Consider the following 13,861-nt stretch of genomic DNA (forward strand, 5'->3'; position numbering starts at 1 on the left):
GGATAAAAGTTGAACATCCTGTAGCTTATGTTCATACTCAAAATGGCCTTGCAGAGTCATTTATTAAACGCCTGCAATTGATAGCAAGACCACTACTTATGAAAATAAAATTGCCCACTACTATTTGGGGCCATGCTATCTTGCATGCAGCATCACTTATTCGTCTCAGACCGACACATTATAATAAATATTTTCCATCACAATTAGTTTTTGGTTATGAACCAAATATTGCCCATCTACGAATTTTTGGATGTGTTGTATATGTGCCAGTAGCACCACCACAGCGTAGTAAGATGGGCCCACAGAGAAGGCTAGGAATATATATTGGGTTTGGATCACCCTCTATTATTCGGTACCTTGAACCATTGACGGAAGATTTATTTACTACTCGATTTGCAGATTGTCGATTCGATGAAACAAATTTCCCACAATTAGGGGGCAGATAAAGGAAATCAAAAGAGAAATTGTGTGGAAAGTTTCATCATTATCTCATTTTGATCCACGTACCCCTATATGTAATCAGGAGGTCCAGAAGATCATCCATTTACAGAATATAGCGAATCAAATGCCAGACGCATTTACCGATTTGAAAAGGATAACTAAGTCACATATCCCTGTAGAGAATGTGCTTATCCGAATTGATGTCCCAGTAGGACCATCTACTAGCATAAGAGCTAGTGAACCCAAAGCACGCCTGAAGCGTGGTAGGCCTTTGGGTTCTAAAGATCGAAATCCTAGAAAAAGAAAATCGACAAATTATCAAAATAATACTATGAAGGGATCTCCTGAAGAGACCCAAAATCTTATTAGTTCTGAGATTCCTAAAGAAATCAATGAACCCGAGAATCAAGTGAGTGAGGAACTTTTAATAAGTTCTACTGGTGATGGATTAATTTAAATCGATCTGAAATAGTGGTGGATAATATTTTTGCATATAATGTTGCACTAAACATTATGCAAGATAATGAGGATCTTGAACCCCGATCTGTCGAAGAATGTCGACAAAGATCTGATTGGCCAAAATGGCAAGAGGCAATTCAATTAGAATTGAAGTCACTTGCTAAAAGAAAGGTCTTTGGACCAGTAGTCCAAACACCTGCTGGTATAAAGCCAGTTGGTCGTAAATGGGTTTTTCTGCGAAAAAGGAATGATAAAAATGAAGTTGAAAGATACAAGGCTCGCCTTGTCGCACAAGGATTCTCACAACGACCTGGAGTCGATTATGAAGAAACATATTCACCCGTTATAGATGCCATAACATTTCGATATCTCATCAGTTTAGCCTTACATGAAAGGCTTAAAATACATCTAATGGATGTGGTTACAGCTTATTTGTACGGGTCACTTGATAATGAAATTTACATGAAAATCCCTGAAGGATTTAAAATGCCTGAAGCATATTCAAAATCTCAAGAAATGTACTCAATCAGATTACAAAGATCTTTGTACGGTTTAAAACAATTTGGGCGCATGTGGTATAATCGCCTCAGTGAATATTTGCTGAAAGAGCGTTACGTAAATGATGTTATTTGTCCATGTATTTTTATAAAGAAAATGGCTTCAGAATTTGTTATACTTGCTGTTTATGTTGATGACATAAATCTTATTGGAACTCCAGAAGAGCTCCAAAAGGCAATTGAATATCTTAAGAAAGAATTTGAGATGAAAGATCTTGGGAAGACAAAACTTTGTCTTGGTCTGCTGGTTCGGTGAAATAGACATGTCTGTGAAGATGCGGACTGTATTGAATTGATTCTTTTTGATGAATAGATCCGATCGCAACTTCGAATATGGAATTCAAAGGGATCAAATAGGAAAGGATACTCTGAATCATAGAACTATAATGAAGATTTGCTGAGGCGGAAAAAAAGATATCAAATTTCTACCAAGATAACTGGAAGTTCCAACTAATAAGAAGCCTAATGAACCTAAAAAAAGGATAAATATCAGTTAGTCTGCCATTTTTTTTCTTGACAGAAAAAAAGATAAGGAAATGGCTCCATGTGCTCTGATTCATTATTTGGGAGCATTACCAAAGTGTTTCAAATTGCAGCCTTCCAAATAAGAACTGGCCAATCCATGGGTATACCATGAAGTTACAAAGGTTGTACCTGTGAACCAACCCCCTACAGCGAAATAGGCACAAGGAAAGAGCAATAGACCGGACCAGCCTACAAAAATGAAACGGTCCCTCCGTAACCAGTCATCCATAATATCAAATAAATCATTTTCGTCTTTGGTAAACTTACCAAGGGAATTTTTTCTTGTTGCTTGAATATTAACTATTCAATTAAAATGAAATATTACAACTATAACAGGCATTTTGGTTTTCAAATTCAAATTCGTTGGAACAAAAGAGGCCCGGCTGGGTACTGACCAGACCAGGCCATGAGAATAAGAGGGTCCTTTCGAACAAAATCAAGACAAAGAAAAGAGGTCTTCTTTATTTTTCTTGATATTCTTGGCTCTTCTGAGCCCTTCCTTTACTTTAGATAAAGAAATAAAGGAAATTGATGATAAAAGTTCCAAAAATTCTTTCACAAAATAATCCATCTTTTTCCGGTTTGTTAGTTTTGTAATGAAAAGTATAGGGTTTTGTTACCTCTCCAACTATCTCTCCATTAGGCAGGATTTTAGTGGCCCAAGAAAAATAGATCCTAAATATTTGTAATCAATCATTTATCACTTGGTGGAGGAATATATAGTATTTCATTGCTACAAGTATGGATTATTAAAAATAATAAGACATGGATTTGGATATTTCCCTTTAACTATTCATGTCAACTAAACGGGGGGATTGAAGGGAATTTTGTGAAGAGAAAATGGATTATGGGAGTGTGTGACTTGAACTATTGATTGGTCTGTGTAGATATATGCCTGCCACATGGGAATTCACAACCAAATGTGTCTTTGTTCCAATCGCCGTGTAAGCCCTATGCAAATCCTCTTTTTTGATGACTGAATGCGTTTTTACAGTCCCATATTTAATAATGCCCGAACTCTTTCTTCTGTATCGAGGATCATCGAAATAAGCAAGAATACTATTTCGACGGAAAATACCATTTACGGGGATTTCAATCGAGATACCTGAACAGGGCGTTAGTTCATTCTCGAGTTCTTGAATCGAGTGTAGTGGAATGATGAATTTATTTCTTCGCCTTTTTGACAATAAATCAGAATTCTCGTGGAGAATAGGCGAATATACGAGATTATACTGACCAGCAAAGATCTGTATTTGTTTATAAACTCTCCTGGGGGCTGGGTAATACCTGGGGTGGCTATTTATGATTTTGTATTTTCCTAGGTATCAAAAATCTAGTAAATAAAAGAATGATTGACTCATTCCATACTAAAAATAATCGCAGGAAATCCTTTGATAACCCGGAAGCATTAGCTCTCCCTGAAAAGGAGGTGATCCAGCCGCACCTTTTCAGTACCTGCGGGATTATTAACAGTACCTTTTTTAGAGAATGTTAATAAATTCCAAAATCCATTTCGCCGTCCAGTAGCGACGACTGTCTTTTTGATTGGTACCGCAGTCGCCCTTTGGTTGGGCATTGGTGCAACTGAAATCTTGTTTCGTCTTCACTGGGAACTTGAGTAAGGAGTAGACCTTTTTATTTTGGGATTTTCTAGAGAAATTGAACATTTAGCAGACGGGATCTTTATCCATCAATCTGCCTATACAAAAAGGGTCTTAAAACGCTTTTACATGGACAAAGCACACCCATTAAGTACACAAATGGTTGTTCGATCACTTGAAGTGAATAAGGATTTGTCCCGACCTCCAGAAGATGATGAGGAACTCCTTGGTCCCGAAGTACCTTATCTCAGTGCAATTGGTGCACTAATGTATCTTGCTAATGCTACAAGGCCTGACATAGCATTTTCTGTTAATTTACTAGCAAGATATAGTTCTTCTCCTACACGGAGACATTGGAACAGGGTTAAGCATATATTGCGATATTTAAAGGGAACTCTTGATATGGGTTTGTTTTATGCTAACAAAGATAGTGCAGATCTTGTTGGTTATGCTGGTGCAGGTTATTTATCTGATCCCCATAAAGCTAGATCTCAAACCGGATACGTGTTTACGTATGGAGGTACTGCCATATCATGGCGCTCCACAAAGCAATCTATTATTGCTACTTCTTCAAATCATGCTGATATAATAGCTATTCATGAAGCAAGTAGGGAATGCGTATGGTTGAGATCAATAATTTATTTTATTCGAGAAAATATGGTTTGGAATGTGAGAAAAGACCCACAATTTTATACGAAGACAATGCTGCATGCATAGCCCAACTGAAGGGAGGATTTATAAAAGGAGATAGAACGAAGCACATTTCACCAAAATTATTCTACACACACGATCTTCAGAAAAATGGTGACATTGATGTGCAACAAATCCGTTCAAGTGACAATCCAGCAGATTTATTCACTAAATCTCTGCCAACTTCAACTTTTGAGAAGATGATATACAAGATTGGAATGCGGAGACTCAAATATTTGAAACAAGGTTTTCATCAGGGGGAGTAAAATACGCGATGCACTCTTTTTTCCTTACTAAAGTTTTTTCCCACGGGGTTTTCCTTATAAGGTTTTTAATGAGGCACGTAGCAATGCGTATTACTAAATATGTGTACTCTTTTTCCTTCACTAGGATTTTTTCCCACGGGGTTTTTCCTAGTAAGGTTTTAATGAGGCACATTATCCTTTAAATGAACATCCAAGGGGAAGTGTTATAAATATATATTATGGATGTTCATTTAGTACTCCGCTATGGATAAAGATTACCCCTGGTAGAAAATTATCTATATCTGGTACAGTAGCAGCTTACAAGCAGTTTACACAGCAGCTTGCAGTAGCAGCTTACACAACAGCTTGCAGTAGCAGCTTACAAGCAGCTGACAAGCAGCTTACACAGCAGCTTGCAGTAGCAGCTTACAAGCAGCTTCCACAACAGCTTGCAGTAGCAGCTTACACAACAGCTTGCTTTCTTCTATAAATAGAGGAGATTTTAGTTCATTATGTACATCAGTTTGAATTCGAATAATATATCAGTTTCTCTCTATACTTGTCTTTACTTTACAGTCTTTGTTTTATAACATACGCGTCATAAATGGTGTAGTAACTGTATACGGTAAAAAATCGGGCTTGCCCTTTTTGTGCAACTGATCGAGGGTGGAGCATGATAAGTCAAGGATCAACTTCGATTTATATCAAACTATGGTGCATGGTTAGGTTGTCAAGCTCGAGACCACGAGACCGACCAAAACCAAGACCGAATGAGATCGATATCGATCAAGATCGGGACCGAATAAGATAGGGATCGAGGGATACTTACTGGGTCGAATAACGGAAAGACAAAATATCCGCAATCGGGCGAGGATCACGGCGCAAAATCTCGGCACGTATCAAGAAGAGGCCGATTAAATAGCCAATCATGGAATTTCTTACTATATTTAGAAATGTACCAAGAATAAGATCCCCCTACTATATAAAGGGAGCCTGACCATTTGTAAAGGGGAGGATACTCACGTTACATAAAGCAATATATTCTCTTTCTCTTAAGCTCTCAATATTTCTGTTACTTTGTTCATACTTTCCGGTGAAATATTCATTTGATTCGAGGGCAACCCAGCTCAAGGATAAAAGCTATACATTTCATTTGATTTGCTTTATTCATATTTGCAGTTAATTTCAGTATCAATTTACGTCTTCTCTCACGTATCCTTAAAATCACAGTATAAATTCAATTGTTATCCGTTTTTAGGGTAAACAGTAACTTATAACTTACAAAAGCTACAAATGTCAACAGTTACTAAGGTGGCATATATAATTGAACCTTTTGAGTCTGCAAAGTTAATTTTTCAATTTTTGCATAATTAGTTTGTTTGTACTAAATCTTGTTTTAATTATTAAATTGAGTCTGCCAACTCTTTCAAAGATGGAAAACTCCAAAACGTTTTATTTTTAGAGAGTTGAAGATTTGCAAACATTTAAAGATGATAAGGACATATGTTTTTTCTTTTTTTTTGGGGGCCCATTAAACCGCCCCCAACAAAAAATTTCTTCATTTTCAAAGTTCGGAATCGAAACTTTTAGTTAAAAATAAGAAAATTCTATCTATCCTATCACGTTCCTCGATAGTAAGGACAAGAGGTTGCTGTCTTCTCTTTCACCTATCAAACCTTCTCAGCCATTTTGTTTGTAGAATATGCCACCAGCGTACGCCATCTTCTCGAGTATAGAATATACATGATAATACGGTATGGATAAGAGCATAATACTAGTTTAAAAATCTATGGAAGGAAAAAACAAAGATATACATGTTGCCAAAATTGAGACAAAGTTAGATTCCGCCGGACAAGGACACCTAGGTCATGGCAGAAATTAATTACTAGGACCATGCTGCTATTATAATTATTCTAACTGCATTAGTGTTTGAACTAAGATTAACTAATCATAACCAATGGCAGAGGCGAAGCTAGGATTTAGAGCTTATGTGTTCGAGATTCTAGTCTTTTAAGTTGCTCGGTTCTAAATTGATAATTCTTACATATTCAATAAATTTCGTAAGACAAATACATGATCTGGATCAAAGTAATTGGGTTCAGCCGAACTCGTAGTCAGTGGGCTAGCTCCGCCTCTGACCAATGGGATGAATTATTGGCAACAATTTTTGGGGTCAATGGAAGGACATATGAATGTTTGCAAGACGCAGAATAAAAGATGTCCTTAAAACCTGTACTACTTTTTAACTCGTATAATATTGACTGGTGAAATCGGGCAGCAGCAACACTACTACCTTTTGGATCCAGTTATATGTGTATATTATAAGGATTTAACTTATTATATACGCCGACAATAGAAGAATTTTTTAAACTATATTTAATGAAGTATAATTTAACTTATTGTAGCAAATTATTTGCGTTATTTTCATTTTTTTGTTAATAACTGTGAAATATTAACATTGAACAAAATAAATTAATACACCTAAAGAGCACATAGATCCATATTCACCTTCCAGGAAAGGTAATACTTTTTCTTATTATGATATTTTTTCTGGCATGTGAAGAATTACCCAGCATATATATCTGGCTGGAGAAGATTGGTTATTTATTGTCACATTTCAAGTTGGAGTGAGTGAGCAGTAAACATTGAGTTTAATTAATTTATATAGGTTGATCATGTAATCCAGCCCATGTACTTTTTCTTGCATCCCGTGAATTACCTCAGCGTATCCAGCTAGGAAGACTGGTCTTTATCATCGAATTTCAAGTTAGGAGTGAGTGAACAGTAAAGATTTAATGAATACCTAACCACATATATGCTTTACTACTACTCCCTCCGGTCCAAAATAAGTGATTTTTTGGATGTTTTCACGAAATTCATTTTTTAGCATTAATTAGCAATGAAATTGACCATATTAACCTTTACTATCTCACATAAACACTCCTAACACATACTCTAACACTATTTACTCCAAGGACAATGTAGGAAAAAAATAATTAATTCATTCTTGAAATCTGAAAAAATCACTTATTTGAGACCACAAAAAAAGGCCAAAAATCACTTATTTTGGACCGGAGGGAGTATATATCACCATTATAAAATGTGACTTAGAGGAACCCAGCTATGAACTCTAAAGTCATGCATAGTTATGTGAGATCTTTTTATATATGGTGACATCTTTTATATATGGTGATTGATAATTTGATAACAGAAATCTTTGAGATGGTCATGGTATAGGCTAATTTTCCATGCAACTCAATCAAATATAGATTAGTCAAAGATCATGATGAATATACACGCGATCATTTAGGCGCATGACTATTGGTTGGCAGGGTCGTCAGTTACGGGTGCACGTGAATCCAATAATTTTTGCTTAAATTCGATATACACGTATATTATTGTAATATTAACTTGAGGTCCCTATAGAAACTATAAATTTAAAATCCTGAGTATGTTGGGGTGTTTTGTACCATTCAATGAGAACAGGTGTGCAATTTCGATTAACAAAATTGAAAGGGCAAAAAAGTGGCCGGGAAACATTCCTTTTTTTCATGAAAAATCCAATATCAATAAAAATCATATAACGCCAAACAAATTTTGAACCTGCGCTGTGATGGGATGACTGATCCGTGCTGATCTATCTAGTGGTCACTCTTCAACAAACTTTGGGTTGGGGGAGGGGGAGGATGTTCATATTACTAATTAATATTTATAATCATAAAAATTTACTTGTAATTACCTTAAAAGTTATCTAATTATTGCATGTACCTTTCATATATATTATCGATGCATAGTACCTAAATTCATTAGGAATCTCTATTTCTGGGGAATGAAATTTATTAGAACAGCTTGGAAATTTGGGTACACCACAGATTCAGATATATGAAGGAACACATTTGTCCTTAGTAAAATCTTATAGGCTGTTGGTTATCCACCATTTAAATGGTTTTCAAAAGTTGTAATGGAGATAGAGGAGAATTCAAAATTCTTGTCGAATCCTAAAATCTTATCTACATTTCCTTGGGGTCTCTGTTACAGTGGTCCTCTGGCTCTGGCCTCTGGATGCATACTTGGAGGATCAAACATCCTTTTCACTTTCTCGGATTTTATTTCATGTTGTCACGTTTCTCTCTTATCTCTTCATCTTCCATCTGCTGCTATGCTGTATTTTATGCATTTTGATAGAGACGACCAGTGATGGATCTATATTGCATGCAATTGACTTTTGTTGACATATACGCTGACAATAAAGTAAGATACAAGTATAACTATACTCCCTCAGTTTCAAATTAAATGAGGTAGTTTGACTCCGCACGGAGTTTAAGGAAAAAAAGAAAGACTTTTGAAATTTGTGGTCTTAAAAGCTTAAGGGGTAAAGCTTTGTGGGGCCATGACTTTTGTGTGGTTATAAAAACTTCTCATTAGGGGTAAAATGGGTAAAATGAGGAGTTTAAAGTTGAATTATTTCCAAATTTAGAAATGTGTCATTTATTTTGGAACAGACTAAAAAGGAAAGTACCTCATTTAATATGAAACGGAGGGAGTATTAGTCTTAACGTCATAGCGTGTTGAAGGAATAATTAAGTAAATAAAAGTGTGTGGTTAATGTAACGACCCGATCAGTCGTTTTGAGCATTTACACTTCGCTCGGTTGTTTGAGGGCATGGGTAGCTCCGTATGATATGTTATGACTTATGTGAATCATCGGTTTTAGTTTTCAGGTTTGACCTCAGATTGGATTTCTGATGGTTCCGTTAGCTCCGTTGTGTGAATTTGGACATAGGAGCGCGTCCGGATTGTGATTTGGAGGTCCGTAGTAGAATTTGGCTTGAAATGGCGAAAGTTGGAATTTTGGAAAGTTTGACCGAGAGTGGACTTTTTGATATCGGGGTCGGATTCCGATTCCGGAAGTTTGAGCAGATCCGTAATGTCAAATGTGGCATGTGTGCAAAAGTTGAGGTCAATCGGACGTGATTTGATAGGTTTCGGCATCGGTTGTGGAAGTTTCAAGTTTCAAGTTTATTGATTTCGAATTGAGGTGTGATTCGTCGTTTCGATATTGTTATATGTGTTTTGAGGTCTCGAGTAGATCCGTGTTATGATATAGGACTTGTTGGTATGTTCGAACGGGATCCCGAGGGGCTCGGGTGAGTTTCGGATAGGTTTGGGTTGTGTTGCGCTCGTTTTTTATGTTTCTACGTCGTTTCTTCAAGCATAAATGGTACCACATTAAGAAAATAAGCTCCAATTTCTGTTTTGATTGAAGCATTAGATTCGCATTGTAATTACAGAGCCATAGCAAAAATAATTGTCGAATTTGGAAATCGTATGAGGGAATTATGCTCATTTTAGTGTCGGAGAAGAGAGCTGGTGCTGGTGTTTTCGCAGGTGCGAAGTTGGGTCCGCATCAACGGCCTCGCGGTGCGAAAAATGGTCCGCAAAAGCGGAAATGACAGCGGGAAATGCGCAGGTGCAGAGTTTTTATCGCAAAAGCGAAAATTCCCGTGTATAAAAAATCAGACTGCGTTCTTTTGGTATTTTGAGCATATCTTGAGTTCTAGAGCTCCGATTGAGGTGATTTTCGCGGAGTTCTTCTCGAATTTTCATGGGGTTCAATATTGCTACAATTTTTGTATTTTAATATGATCACAGAAGTTCATTTTTGAATTAATCCATGTTTTGATTGGAGAATTGGGAATTTTTATCAAAAACTTTTCTAAAGTGAGTATTTGAGTTTTGAACATCGATTCGGAGTCGAAATTTGATGAAATTAGTATGGTTGGACTCATAATTGAATAAGTTGTCGGATTTTGTGAGGTTTTTCGGGTTCCGAGGTGCGGGCTCGGGTTAGGCTTTTAGGTCGATTTTGGGATTTTGATTAAAGATTCGTCCTTTTTCGATTGGGATTGGTTCCTTTAGCATTGTTTGATATATTTGAGTTGTTTTTGGTTAGTTTTGAGCTGTTTGGAGGTATGCGCGAGATGGCATTTTTGGAGCATCGCTTAGCTTGCTCGGTATTGGAATTGGCTTGTTCGAGGTAAGTAGCTCTTCTAAACTTAGTGCTGAGAGTATGAAACCCCGAATTACGTGCTATGTGATTGATGATGAGGTGACGCACATGCTAGGTGACGGGCGTGTGGGCGTGCACCCGGTGAATTATGACTCTGTTGTTTCATGGCACTATTTAGTGGCCCTATTTTGTTGATGACTGTGTTTTCACCATGTGATAAAGTAACTGAGCTGTCAATTATGCTAGATATCATGTTTAGGCTTTATGCTAATATTGTTAGGACCCATAGTGGTCGTTTCTTACTGTCATCTCACTAATTTCATTCATATTTCATACTCAGTCATATTCATGCATTCATATTATATCTCAGTCTCAGTTGTTGTTTATTGATACATCATATCATTGTTGTCGGGCTAGTTTCATGACATTGTGAGCCCGTGAGTGAGACTGGAGAGATTGATGACTGAGTGAGGCCGAGATCCTGATTATGAATGATAGTTATGGGATCGGGTTGCACGCCGCAGCATGTTATATTGATTTATGCCTGGATCTGGCTTATGATAGCGCTTGGGCTGTAGGAGCCCCTCTAAAGTCTATACACACCCCAGTGAGCGCAGTTGATTATATTGAGGGATGGATCTTCCCTGGACATGGATCTTGTCCGAAGCATTTATTTACCTGGAGATGGATCTTCTCCATGGGGCCAGATTGGCCTTCCTCGGTACTGAGTGACTGATGGTCAGTGATGTATATATTCCGAGATGGATCTTCCCTAGGTCGTATGGGCCATATATAGTACCGAGTGGTTGAGCATGATGATTGGAGAGTGTGAGACAGTGAGATTGAGTACTCTGAGAGTGTGGGTACACGATTCATCTCTGAGATACATGGCATTGGCATGCACACATGACATACATGCATAGAGATGCATTTTTCCTCACGTTGTACAGTATCATGTCATTCATGACTTTTTACACACATTAATGTAGGCATAAAGAGGTATTTCCCACTTGCTATCTGGAAAGAAAAAGAAACATCTTATTTATTGTGAAAAGTATTTTTGGAAAAATTACAGTTTTCAAACTATCTCATATTTTTTGACGATTTCGGTAAAAGATTTGGATTTTCACTGATATTCTTGAAAAAGCGGAAATATTTTCGGGAAAACTATGAAAAAGCTGAGCATTTTATCTCTGAGTTACTTCTTTACTTATATGCTCTACGTTGTTATGAACTGCTGTTCATTATTAGTGTTGGACCCGACCTATGTTCCAGCTCGTCACTACATTCAACCTAAGGTTAGGTTTGTTACTTACCAGTACATGGGGTCGGTTGTACTGATACTACACTTCTGCACATTGTGTGCAGATGTTGTTGCTGCATTTGAAGATGTACCTTCGTTCCTGTGGTAGCTGCCTCTTGTTCATGGTAGCCTTATATTTATAAAACTATGTTTATGTACTTTTCAAACAGAAGATGTGTTTTCTTCATATCAGCTTTGTAAACTCTATTCTTAGAAGCTCATGATTTGTACTACCAGTCCTTGGGAAAGGTATAAGATTCAGATAATTCCTTTGTTTAATCCTCTTTTTAATATTATTGAAATTGGATAGTTATTAGTTGGCTTACCTAGCGGGTTAGGTTAGGTGCCATCACGACTAGTGGATTTTGGGTCGTGATAGATTGGTATCAGAGCTCTAGGTTCATAGGTTCTATAAGTCATGAGCAAGTGTCTAGTAGAATCTTGCGGATCGGTATGATGTCGTCCATACCTATCTTCGAGAGGCTGCAGGGCATTTAGGATAAACTTCCCATCTTTCTTTCTTTATCGTGCGACATTGATTCAGCTTGAAGCGTAACTCTTGAATTTCTTCCACGCATTTGTATGCGAAAATGAGTGCTCGGTATCAGCTGTGTATCGACGACTTATGATTCGAGGGATGAGGTGCGAGATGTGATTTCAGTATGTTGATGATGGGCAAGTCTGGAGAACTTGAGGCCGAGTTTTGACTGTAGCTTAAGCACAGAGATGTTGATTGTGTGAGCACGTGCTTTTGGATTTATATGTCCGGTGGTGTCCCTATTAGTGGAATTTGTGGCTGGATGACTACGTGATGATTATGATGTGACTGCGAGATGTGTTCATATGGTTTGAATGTGATGAGAAGGGTTTGCTTGAGGTATAGAAAGAACTATTGGGTGCTTGATTTCCATCTTGATTTGATGTATAGTCTCGAGTTATGGGTGTGTTGAAGGATCTTTTCATGTTGTTTAGTTGAGGAGTGAAGTAGATTTTCATGCCGTGATATGAGTTCAGACTCAGGAAGATTAAGTGATTGCATAATAGTTATGACTGTGGAAGGGTATAAAGAGATGTTAGTTTGAGGCAAAGCAGGTGGGTTATCTCTTGCGGGGTGTCCTGAGGTTTGTGTGATCCCTATATTGTTTTGTAGTGAGTTCACTTTTACAAGTGAATTATATATGTTGCAATTTGAGTTTGGATCGTTTATGAGAGTTGGCTTGACTGTTACAAGGGTGGATACGAGATCTGCAGATGATTTGAGATATTAGATGGTTTGTGTTACATAAGCGTATGAAGGATTTAGTTGAATTTCAGTGCGGGATTTTGGGTAGTGATCAGATCCAAGCCTGTACCACTATCGAGTGGCAAGGATGGTCGATGCAGTTTTACCCAACAAAGGTCAGGATCGATTTCCACTGGGAGTTAATTGATTTGGAGTTAGGTATCTAACTAACCTAGATGTGTGTGTTGTTCCAAATTGCACCTCCAAACATGGTCATGATTTATTATACTTCTAATGCTATACTATAATATGCTAGAATAAGCTAAGTATACTATTTTTGTTGGTTGTTTTCAAGGATTAAAAGGGACTAGGGCAGTAACTTTCGCCTAGGTGGATATCTAACGGGTATCGAGAATTCAGGGCAAGCTTGTTATGATTGGGGTCGTGATATAACCATCACACATAAGTGCTCACTCTATACCTCTCGGTAGTTTTAGTGACTTTGCCCGATTTGACTTTCTCAAGTCCAAATGGGTGTTCATGCATAACAAATGATATTGGCTCAAGTCGGGTATTACTATCTCTAGGTTTAACCCTTTAATTGGGGCTATCAATCTCTTGAATGCACCCTAATTTTTTGTTAGCCTAATTTTCCTAGACTTAGTCTCTCTTTCTCAAGAAGAGACTAAGTCATCAAGGCACGAATCAGTGTTTGCAACCACCAATTCTACAATTAAAGCATGAATTAAGCTAAATATCACTAACCCATAAACAATTAAGCCCTAAGATTCATGACCCATTAAATACC

Source organism: Nicotiana attenuata, unplaced genomic scaffold (assembly GCF_001879085.1).
Source record: "Nicotiana attenuata strain UT unplaced genomic scaffold, NIATTr2, whole genome shotgun sequence".
NCBI classification, from domain to species: domain Eukaryota; kingdom Viridiplantae; phylum Streptophyta; class Magnoliopsida; order Solanales; family Solanaceae; genus Nicotiana; species Nicotiana attenuata.